General features: G+C 43.8%; 1 non-coding gene across 1 annotated transcript; it reads left to right on the top strand.

Moving 5' to 3' along the window:
• The first annotated feature begins 10,139 nt into the window (after positions 1-10,139).
• On the top strand, positions 10,140-10,212 carry trnak-uuu (transfer RNA lysine (anticodon UUU)). The gene has a single exon. It is a non-coding gene; the product is annotated as a tRNA-Lys (tRNA).
• Positions 10,213-12,570: the final 2,358 nt, after the last annotated feature.

Raw genomic sequence — 12,570 nt, 5'->3', positions numbered from 1 at the left:
TGCTATTGTATGTAGTGCCCCTATTATAAAACCCAGAATTTGAACTTTTTTTTTCAAAAATATACTTTATTCATATAAAACTTTCACAATACATTGGAAAATAGTTCAGTACCTTGCGGTCAGCAATTCCATACAATTCGTTTGGATGCTGACAGCAGTTCCATACAATGTACAAGTGTGCATTTCATTTCAAGGTAGTTTAATGCAATCCTTAAATAACATTACATGTAGTACTGTGCAAATAAGGGTATTACATGGAGCAGATAAGAACAGGTTTACATTACATTCCAGGATACATTTCAATACTGATCACAAATTATGTTACATGTAGCACTATGCAGATGAAAGCACTACACGGAATGGATGAGAATATATTTACATTTCTTTACAGTGCAGAGACTTTCATTATACATGGCACAACACAGGTGTTTTTCAGTATATGGGTGCTCTATGTATACAAACAGATTAACAAGTATAGTCCAAGGGGGTTCTGATTCCATCCCCTGGGTTTACCGTGGCGGAAGGGTCTTAAACTGTGGCTCTTCCCCATCGTGCCTTTGCGATGACTGCACCAACCTTTAATGCGTCCCTCAGCATGTACTCCTGAACCATGGATTGCGCCAGTCTGTAAAACTCGGCCGTGGACATCTCCTTCCTCTGAACTGCCCTTTTTGTGGCTTTTGCACATCTGTGTATATGCACTGGTAGAACACTCCAGTCCTCCATTCCAATGAAATGGCTACCATTTAATGCACTCATCAGGTCAGGCAGCATCTATGTAGAGAGAAACACTGTTTTTCTCTCTTCACAGACGCTGCCTGATCTGCTGAGTTTTTCCAGAATTTTCTGTTTTTATTTCAGATTTCCAGCATCCGCAGTATTTTGCTTTTATTTCAGTGATACTACCTGTCCCCTTCCCCCCTCTCCTCCCCCCCGGCCCACCCCCGCCACTATTTGTCTATTTCTTCCAATAGTCTCGGGCATTCAGCTCTACAATTTGCGATGCTACCTAAGTTAATATCAACAGCAAATGTTGGTATTATGGCCGCTATGTCCATGTCCAAATGGTTACATGTATGGACAACAAAACAAGTCCCAACTGGGGGATGCTATTAGGCTACGTCCTGCCAATCCAAAAAACATCCATTTCTGGTGTCCATCTTTCAAGTATCCTTCCATCTAGCTGACTTATTCCATTTTGCCCAGTTTGTTTGCTTTCCCCAACATACACATTCTGAAGTGGTTACAGGAAGGTGAGAATAGGAATTATGACAGGCAGCTATTCTGCCCGCTACCTGGCTTCTACTGTCAACTTCCAGGATTTTCCACTAGAAATGGGGGTGAATATTGAATATTATATTTTGATATAGTATTAGCCAAGAAAGTCATATGAGCAAAAACAACAACAATGTGTATTTATATAGCGCCTTAACATAGTAAAATATCCCAAGGTGCTTCACAGGAGTGTTATAAGACAAAAAAAAATGTGACACCGAGCCAAATAAGAAGAAATTACGGCAGATGACCAAAAGCTTGGTCAAAGAGATAGGTTTTAAGGTGCGTCTTAAAGAAGGAAAGAGAGATACAGAGGCAGTGCGGTTTAGGGAGGGAGTTGCAGAGTGGACAAGGGAGAACCAGTGGAGGTGGTGTATTTGGACTTTCAGAAGGCTTTTGACAAGGTCCCAAACAAGAGATTGGTGTGCAAAATCAAAGCACATGGTATTGGGGGTAATACACTGACGTGGATAGGGAACTGGTTGGCAGACAGGAAGCAGAGAGTCGGGATAAATGGGTCCTTTTCAGAATGGCAGGCAGTGACTAGTGGAGTGCCGCTGGGCTCAGTGCTGGGACCCCAGCTCTTTACAATATACATTAACGATTCGGATGAAGGAATAGAGTGTAATATCTCCAAGTTTGCCGATGACACGAAACTGGGTGGCGGTGTGACCTGTGAAGAGGACGCTAAGAAGCTGCAGGGTGACTTGGACAGGTTAGGTGAGTGGGCAAATGCATGGCAGATGCAGTATAATGTGGATAAATGTGAGGTTATCCATTTTGAGGGCAAAAACACAAAGGCAGATTATTATCTGAATAGTGGCAGACTAGGAAAAGGGGAGGTGCAACGAGACCTGGGTGTCATGGTTCATCAGTCACTGAAAGTGGGCATGCAGGTACAGCAAGCGGTAAAGAAGGCAAATGGTATGTTGGCCTTCATAGCTAGGGGATTTGAATCTAGAAGCAGGGAGGTCTTACTGCAGTTGTACAGGGCATTCATGAGGCCTCACCTGGAATATTGTGTTCAGTTTTGGCCTCCTAGTCTGAGGAAGGACGTTCTTGCTATTGAGGGAGTGCAGCGAAGGTTCACCAGACTGATTCCCGGGATGGCGGGGCTGTCATATGAGGAGAGCCTGGATCAACTGGGCCTTTATACATTGGAGTTTAGAAGGATGAGAGGGGATCGCATGGAAACATATACCGGTAAGATTCTGACGGGAGTGGACAGGTTAGATGCGGGAAGAATGTTCCCAATGTTGGGGAAGTCCAGAACCAGGGGACATAGTCTTAGGATAAGGGGTGGGCCATTTAGGACTGAGATGAGGAGAAACTTCTTCACTCAGAGAGTTGTTAACCTGTGGAATTCCCTGCCGCAGAGAGTTGTTGATGCCAGTTCACTGGATATATTCAAGAGGGAGTTAGATATGGCTCTTACGGTTAAGGGGATCAAGGGGCATGGAGAGAAAGCAGGAAAGGGATACTGAAGGAATGATCAGCCATGATCTTATTAGCATGCTCGACGGGCCGAATGGCCTACTCCTGCACCTATTTTTCTATGTTTCTATGTTTCTATGTCTCCTAGCCATTGGAATGCCTGTGGGGTGCAGTGGTATTGCAGGTTCTCGGGGCAAGCTGCCCAACAAAACTGGCAGGACAAAAAAGCCTTCACGTGTAGATTCCAACAGATGGTTGACATGGTAAATAGTTTCTGTATACAATATGTTGTCAACTTCTTCCATGAGCAACATACTATGCACATAGCAACAATATCGGAAGAAGTTTATTGATGTAACTAAGTCATCCATGGTAATAGAACATACTGCCATTTCGTCAGTTCATTTATTGAAGCATCTATAATACTTACAATTGTCTTTCCCTCGCACTGTCTGAAATTACTCTGCAACGTTGCTATAAATATCCATTCATATAGAATGCATTTTTCATCACCAGCCCTCTCCTTAAAGTGCCCCATCGTCATATGCTTGGATGCACCCATTACATCCCCCAACCAGAAAAGCAGGTGATACACCGGAGATCCACCCCTTTTTTCCCCAAAATCAGACACAACTAATTGGAAAATCTAGGCTTTCGTGTCCCATTTACAATTCAAATGTTTCTAAACTCCCACTCAAAAATGGATTGTCTGCTCTAAAATCAAGACAGATTTTAACCCGAGGCCCAAGGGGCCCATTTTTGATAGATCAACCTCACCTATTCACCGACGTACCTTTGATAACATCAATGCTGTTCACATTGCACTCTTCACAGGTACAGCTAACACATCTTGTTTTACATTCACCAATAGCTGGATTGTTGGTCCAGTACACTTCTGTCGCTTTACTCTCCTGTTTATTAAGTTTCCAGAACAGGATTATAAAGCTTACTTGGAATTTATTAATGTTTGTTAAAATAAAGCCTACTATGGTTTTGTTATGAAATGAATCATTTGCTTCAAACTATATTCATGAAGTGCAGCTGGAAAAAAAAAGTATTTACTTAATGACACCAGATCATAACAACTCGCTGCGTTAAAAAAAAACTTTTCCTCATGTTACCTCTAGTTCTTTTGCCAATTACCTTAAATACATTAAAGAATTATGTAATTTTCTTGGGCAATAGAAAACATAATAGATAAAAGAGCTGTATTTTTGGTTTGTTGCCGCCTCTGTTTGTGCCCTGGAGGGGTGTTAATGGCAGAGGAAATAATTTCCATGCGGCCGACCAGTTTCCAGCACCTCGCCGGGACATTCAGTGCCAGGTTTGCGGGGGTGTGGAGCAGTACTGCCCGGGAAAAGCGAGCCAGTGTGCAAAGCCCCTGGTTGTGACACTGTCTCGAAATTTGTTTTGCACCTGATATGTAGAGCTCCATAGCGGGTCCTAATGGGACTGCCTGGGAAAGATGGCGGTCCGAGCTGTACCGGTCACAGTGAAAGAAGGAATGTTGACCTGAGGTAATTGTGATTGTTTTTTATTTTTGCGATTTATGTTGATGTGGCATCAGTAAGGTATTGGGAATGCTTTTGCTGGGTTTTATTTTGATTTTTTTTTCCATAGAAGCTTCCCTTAGAGCGCTCCAAGTCCGGCTGTTTAGCTTGGGATTTTTAGTTGCTTAGCTAGCCGAGCGCCCTAAAGGAGGCACTCGCTCCACATTCAGGGCCCAGCTGGTAAATTTCGCAGCTGGAGAGGCAAACCATTTCCCGCCGCAGAATTTACCGCACTGCCTGGTTTAACACCTCAACATTCCAAAATGTCTCACCTAGGCCACTTGTACTATGCAGATCACTAGAGATTCAACTTAATAGGCTTGAGACTTACTCCAGCTATACAAATACAAGCTTAGCTTTTAGGTGTTATTTCATGTCTTCATATTCTTGGTGGGGACAACTTGCTAATGAACAACTGTTTGTCATGCTAACAGAGTCAGAAATAGTACAGGTCTTCCAAATCTCCCCAATGATTGCAATATCTGCTTTTAAATCATCGATAATAGCCTGACATTAATCAATTTAACTGGCTTTAGGGGAGACCTGCCACATATTAATTGTGAATATAGTCAGTAGACCAGTGCTGATCAGTAGCCAAGAACTATTTCTAGGCAGGAACATGAGAGAATAAGCGATTCCTGTAGAATTTATTGCTTTGCTGGTCCTAAAGCTTTTAACTGAATTTGCTAAAAGGCCAGATTTTTTTCCACAGTATTGAATTTGCATAAAGTTTTCTGCACCCGGAGTGCATTTCAGGAATTTGGGCGCAGAGGTCAAAGGGCGTTGCTCAATTTTCTGTACATTATGGATGGAAAATCCTCCAGGGCCTGCTGACCTCTACATCTGAGTTCTCAATGGGCACTCCTGGTGTACAAAGCTCCATACCAGGGGGTGCAGCTGGTTATAAAGTGTTACCTGAGTCGAGTGGCTCATAACATTGGAACAGTCCTCAATGAAAATCGATAGGGTATTCCGGGAATGCTCTTCAGAATTGGAAATGTTCGGAATCCCTACATTTTGCATGACCCCAGTATGATGCACCAAACTAACATACAGATGGTTAGCTTTCAGATCTGAAATGATATCTGAGATATAATTCGGGTAAACTTTCATCTTTAGCTCTCCCAGTGCATCATGTTGGAATTTTATGCGCGTACCTGCACAATTTTCTGTCCATTCATTTTAAAGCAGCACAGCACTCCCAATGGCCAGAAAGGTCACCACCTCCCTCATAAGAACAAAGGAACATTAGGAGCAGGAGTAGGCCATAGGGCCCCTTGAGCCTGCTCCGCTATTCAATAAGAGTTTGGCTGATCTTCGGCCTAAACTCCACATTCCCGCCCGATCCCCTTATCCCTTGATTCCTATAGAGTCCAAAAGAGCTATCTATTTGAGCCTTGAATATACTCAACAATTCAGCATCCACGACTATTTGGGGTAGAGAATTACAAAAATTCACAACCCTCTGAGTAAAAAAATTTCTCCTCAACTCAGTCTTAAATGGTCGACCCCTTATCCTGAGACGATGCTCCCTAGTTTTAGACTCTCCAGCCAGGGGAACAACCTCTCAGCATTTACCTTGTCAATCCCCCTCAAAATTTTATATGTTTCAATGAGATCACCTCTTTGTACTGTCAGCTGTAGCTCAGTTGGTAGTATCCTTGCCTTTAGGTCAGAAGGTTGTGGGTTCAAGTCCCACTCCAGAAACCTGAGCACAAAAATTGAGGCTGACACACCAGTGCAGTACTCAGGGAGATCTGCACTGTTGGAGGTACCATCTCTTGAACAAGATATTAAACCGAGACTCTGTCTACTCAGGTAGATGTAAAAGATCCTAGGGCACTATTTTGAAGAAGAGCAGGGGAATTATCTTCAGTGTCCAACCAATATTTATCCCTCAATAAACATCACTGTAACAGATTATCTGGTTATTATCACATTGCTATTTGTGGGAGCTTGCTGTGTGACTACACTTCAAAACTTACTTCATTGGCTGTAAAGTGCTTTGGGACTTCCGGTGGTCCTGAAAGGTGCTATATAAATGCAAGTCTTTCTTCTTTCTTATTTTCATTCTTCATTGCACCGCCTCTAAGGCAAGTATATCCTTCCTCAGATAAGGAGACCCAAACTGTGCACAGTACTCTGGGTGTGGTCTAATTGTACAATTGTAACAAAACTGCTTCAACTTTTTCTCTTTGCCTCCTGCCATGCATGCTACCCTGCCATCTCATGCAGAACCTCTCTAACCTTCATCAGGGAGACTCGAGCTACATCAGTAGCCCAAGGATTCCCCTTCCTGTTTCCACAGTTATTGTGCTGGCCATTGTGCATCACCAGACAAGTTTTTTGCCCAAACAACCCTTTTGGCTGAAATATGGATGAGAGTCTCTTTTTAAAGGCATTCTATGTGTAAACTGAGAACATCCCTTTAAAGCTTCCCATCAGCAGGAGAGTTTAGGCTCTAACTATTTGGTTCTAGCCTTGGGTTCAAATCAAGACAGATGACATGAAAGTCTCCTCCATCTATTGGCTGCATGGGCCCTGTGTGAAATAAGTTTGGACAGTCTCAATCCAGATCTTAGTGGCTATGGACCTACAGCGCAAAACTGGCACTAAATTGGCAAACACACTCAGAGAGGCCACTAGGTTGCTGATATAGGAAATGGGGAAAAAAAATCACACAGGTGTAATAAATTGTCCTCCGCGGAGATCGGGGCAGAGTAGAGGGTACTTTACTATTACACCGAGCTGTGGTATACCCTAACTGTGAACGCTTGGTGACTCTGATCCCTGATCCCAGGAAGCTGTCTGATCTCGGTAGGGGGCTTCTGATCCCTGACCCCGGGAAGATGTCCGATCTCGGTAGGGGACTTCTGATCACTGACCCCGGGAAGGTGTCCGATCTCGGTGGCGGGGGGGGTCGTTCTGATGCCTGATCCAGAGGGGGGAAGGATCATTGACCCCGAGGTGATTGTTACGTTCCTTATCCCAGTGGGGGGAGTTCCAATCCCGGGAAGTGGATTGTATGGGGGGTGGTTCTGACGTGGGGGAGCACAGGGGGGCCAGGAGGAAGCATTCCTGCTCCTACTGGCCCACAAGGAGTGCTCCCTGAGGCTGTCCTTGCCTCGCTGCGGTGGCCAGGTTTCCTGAAGCCCATGGAAACTGTCCGGACGGCCACAGTAAAGCCTGCAAAGCAAGTAATATCTGAGGCTTCCAGCTTCATTAACATATTTAAAATGCCAGCCCGCCTCCTGGGAGCGGGTTGGCTGCCCGCCCATTGTGCCGCCTGAATAAAAGCCGGAAGTCGGCAGGTTGGCGCCAGCTTCCCGACATGCTTCAATTTTTGGGGCATTTAACCCCACACTCGCACTCAATCCCACATGTTAAAACTCCCTCTTTTATCTTCCAGCCGCTGTGGATGAAAATGGTCTTAGTAAGTAGTAGTACATTTCATTATTCAATCAGTGTTTCTGAGGATCATCATAGGCAGTCCCTCGGAATCGAGGAAGACTTGCTTCCACTCTAAAAATGAGTCCTTTAGTGACTGAACAGTCCAATACGAGAACGACAGTCCCTGTCACAGGTGGGACAGATAGTCGTTGAGGGAAGGGGTGGGTGGGACAGGTTTGCCGCACACTCTTTCCGCTGCCAGTGCTTGGTTTCTGCATGCTCTCGCCGATGAGACTCAAGATGGCCCTCCCGGATGCATTTCCTCCACTGAGGGCAGTCTTTGGCCAGGGACTCCCAGGTATCAGTGGGGATGTTGCACTTTATCAGGGAGGCTTTGAGGGTGTCCTTGTAACATTTCCTCTGCCCACCTTTGGCTCATTTGCCGTGAAGGAGTTCCGAGTAGAGCGCTTGCTTTGGGAGTTTCGTGTCTGGCATGCGAACAATGTGGCCTGCCCAGCGGAGCTGATCAAGTGTGGTCAGTGCTTCAATGCTGGGGATGTTGGCCTGGTCAAGGACGCTAATGTTGGTGCGTCTGTCCTCCCAGGGGATTTGTAGGATCTTGCGGAGACATCGTTGGTGGTATTTCTCCAGCGACTTGAGGTGTCTGCTGTACATGGTCCATCTCTGAGCCATACAGGAGGGCGGGTATTACTACAGCCCTGTAGACCATGAGCATGGTAGTGTCACACATTTTAAGCTGATGAGCATATTCCACTTGAATACTTTCGTCCATATTACGGAATTGAGTTAATATCATGCATTCAATGACCATTTACTTGTATTTATCCAGCCATCTTTGCATTTCAAACACCACATAAATCAAATCCGCAGATCAAGTTCAATCCATTCTTCAAATATGCTTTCAGCAGTGGAGTTTATTAACTCCAATAGTTAGACTGATAGAAATGCACAGCTAATGATAGACAAAAGGATGGATGCATAAATTGTCACACAGACATCTCAACAATTTTAATATTTTCCTTTAAAGAAGGTAACGCCGAAGGGAAATGAAACACCTGGAAACAATAATGAACCAGTCTGGTGATTTATTATCAACATCAGACAAGACTGTAACCACGGCAACAGACAAGTCACCTGCATGTAAAATACAATGATCTAGTTCAACAAGATATGTCAGGCAATCACAACCACAATTATCTCTCTGCTTGGCTGCACCTTTCTGTTCTATTGAAGAGTAAAGTACACAAAGAATAGTCCCCACCCCAATCAATGAAACCATAAACTGCTGTTTTAAAATATATCTGTCATGTTTTTTTGTCACTGCATTTAGAAATGCTGGTTCTAGGGGGAGAAAACAGTAAATAAAAGTAAAATATCAACAGTTTCATTGTGCAAATTCCTACCTTCTGTAGCACATTATATTTTATTCATAACTTACTGAATAATTAATGATATTAATCTTATTCTGTGAGGTGTTATCAGGCAAATTTATTTATAAACTCCATAAACCAGTTGCAGTTACTAAGTTGATTACATTCTATAAAACAATTATTGAGCAGTGATAATATACGCAGCTTGTATTTCTCAAACTTACATGTGTTAGAAACTAAATAATTAACTTATTCCCCCCAAAAATAACATGATATGGCAGCAGTAACAAAAACACAATAATTCTGATATTACACAATAAATGTGGCTACACAATTTGTGTGAAATTGCATCTAATGTGCCACAGAATATTATTTGGGGGATTTGGGTATGCTAGAATCCAGTACTGCACCGCGTCAGGTACCACTCCAATTCCCCGAAAACGTGAACTCATGTTAAAATATCAATTTAAACAAATAATACACTGCCTGATAATGTTGTTTCTTGGCACTCTTGTTTCATAAACTAAATAGTGCATTCATGGGCATGGTCATCAGAAATTAAGAGAATCTGAGTCAACATTTACTTGCTGCTGAGATTTACAGAAACCCGAACAAGTACTTATTTGCAAAAAAAAGAAACCCTTTCCTCTCCTGATATCCTGGCCATGCCTCAGGACCTTTTACTTTCCATCAGTGTAATGCTGGCCATTAGACCAGAGCACTGTGTCTCAAACCTGACAGTTCAGAGACTAGGGTCCTGAACTTAAGGAAAGGTAACTTCGATGGAATGACACATGAATTGGCTAGGATAGACTGGCGAGTGATACTTAAAGGGTTGACGGTGGCGAGGCAATGGCAAACATTTAAAGATCACATAGATGAACTTCAACAATTGTACATCCCTATCTGGAGTAAAAATAAAACGGGGAAGGTGGCTAAACCGTGGCTAACAAGGGAAATTAAGGATAGTGCTAAATCCAAGGAAGAGGCATATAAATTGGCCAGAGAAAGCAGCAAACCTGAGGACTGGGAGAATTTTATAATATAGCAGAGGAGGACAAAGGGTTTAAGTAGGAGCGGGAAACAAGAGTATGAGAGGGTCTGGATAGCTCAGTCGGTAGAGCATCAGACTTTTAATCTGAGAGTCCAGGGTTCAAGTCCCTGTTCGGGTCTTAGTCTTTTTTTATGTTTCGAAAAGTTGCATGTTCAGCCATGAACTTATTAAATGGCGGTGCAGTCTCGAAGGGCCGAATGGCCTACCCCTGCACCTATTTTCTATGTTTCTATGAAACTTGCTGAGAACATAAAAACTGACTGCAAAAGCTTCTATAGGTAAATGAAGAGAAAAAGATTAGTGAAAACAAATGTAGGTCCCTTGCAGTCAAACTCAGGTGAATTTATCATGGGGAACAAAGAAATAGCGGACCAGTTAAATAAATACTTTGGTTCTGTCTTCATGAAGGAAGACACAAATAACCTTCCAGAAATACTAGGGGACCGAAGGTCTAGTGAGAAGGAGGAACTGAAGGAAATCCTCATTCGGCGGGAAATTATGTTAGGGAAATTGATGGGATTGAAGGCCGATAAATCCCCGGGGCCTGATAGTCTGCATCCCAGAGTACTTAAGGAAGTAGCCCTAGAAATAGTGGATGCATTGGTGATCATTTTCCAACAGTCTATTGACTCTGGATCAGTTCCTATGGACTGGAGGGTAGCTAATGTAACACCACTTTTTAAAAAGGGAGGGCAAGAGAAAACAAGTAATTATAGACTGGTTAGCCTGACATCGGTAGTGGGGAAAATGTTGGAATCAATTATTAAAGATGAAATAGCAGCACATTTGGAAAGCAGTGATGGGATTGGTCCAAGTCAGCATGGATTTATGAAAGGAAAATCCTGCTTGACAAATCTTCTAGAATTTTTTGAGGATATAACGAGTAGAGTGGACAAGGGAGAACCAGTGGATGTGGTGTATTTGGACTTTCAAAAGGCTTTTGACAAGGTCCCACACAAGAGATTGGTGTGCAAAATTAAAGCACATGGTATTGGGGATAGTGTACTGACATGGATAGAGAACTGGTTGGCAGACAGGAAGCAGAGAGTTGGGATAAACGGTCCTTTTCAGAATGGCAGTGACTAGTGGGGTGCCGCAGGGCTCAGTGCTGGGAACGCAGCTATTTACCATATACATCAATGATTTGGATGAAGGAATTGAGAGTAATATCACCAAGTTTGCAGATGACCCTAAGCTGGGTGGTGGTGTGAGCTGTGAGGAGGTGCTAAGAGGCTGCAGGGTGACTTGGACAGGTTATGTGAGTGGGCAAACGCATGGCAGATGCAGTATAATGTGGATAAATGTGAGGTTATCCACTTTGGTGGCAAAAACACGAAGGCAGAATATTATCTGAATGGCGGCAGATTAGGAAAAGGGGAGGTGCAATGAGACCTGGGTGTCATGGTACATCAGTCATTGAAAGTTGGCATGCAGGTACAGCAGGCGATGAAGAAGGCAAATGGTATTTTGGCCTTCATAGCTAGGAGATTTGAGTATAGGAGCAGGGAGGTCTTACTGCAGTTGTACAGAGCTTAGTGAGGCCTCACCTGGAATATTGTGTTCAGTTTTGGTCTCTCCTAATCTGAGGAAGGACATTCTTGCTATTGAGGAAGTGCAGCGAAGGTTCACCAGACTGATTCCCGGGATGGCGGGACTGACATATGAGGAGAGACTGGATCGACTGGGCTTGTATTCACTGAAGTTTATAAGGATGAGAGGGAATCTCATAGAAACGTATAAAATTCTGACGGGACTGGACAGGTTAGATGCAGGAAGAATGTTCCCAATGTTGGGGAAGTCCAGAACCATGGGACATCATCTAAGGATAAGGGGTAAGCCATTAAGGACTGAGATGAGGAGAAACTTCTTCGCTCAGAGAGTTGTTAACCTGTGGAATTCCCTACCACAGAGAGTTGTTGTCGCGTGTCCATTGGATATATTCTAGAGGGAGTTAGATATGGCCCATTCGGCTGAAGGGATCAAGGGGTACGGAGAGAAAGCAGGAAAGGGACACTGAGGTGAATGATCAGCCATGATCTTATTGAATGGTGGTGCAGGCTCGAAGGGCCGAATAGCCTACTCCTGCACCTATTTTCTATGTTTCTATGTCATGCATGCAGAGTACTGCCACCTTACCATTGCATGATTACCATGACAACTGGTTGTGTATGGGTTCTATACAATCCATCATACCTATTAAAGCCTGGATTATGTGATCAAGTATCTGGAGCAGGGCTTGAACTCATGACCTTCTGACTCAGAGGGGAGAATGTCACCACCGCGCCTACTCTGGCACCTCACTTTATGGAGAGAGGTAGCTGTGGCAGTGACTGCCACCTTCTTCAATAATCGCACTCCTTAGCAGTGCTGGAAGAGTTTAGTTACCTCACCAAAACAGCCATGGTAAGCTGCCTGCTCCCCCCCTTACCCTTTAGATAGTTCTTTCCAAATAGTTCCCAAGGGCTGAAGGCCCTGA

The sequence above is a fragment of the Pristiophorus japonicus genome, chromosome 7 (assembly GCF_044704955.1).
Source record: "Pristiophorus japonicus isolate sPriJap1 chromosome 7, sPriJap1.hap1, whole genome shotgun sequence".
NCBI lineage: Eukaryota > Metazoa > Chordata > Chondrichthyes > Pristiophoridae > Pristiophorus > Pristiophorus japonicus.
This window is presented reverse-complemented; position numbering and strand designations above follow the sequence as displayed.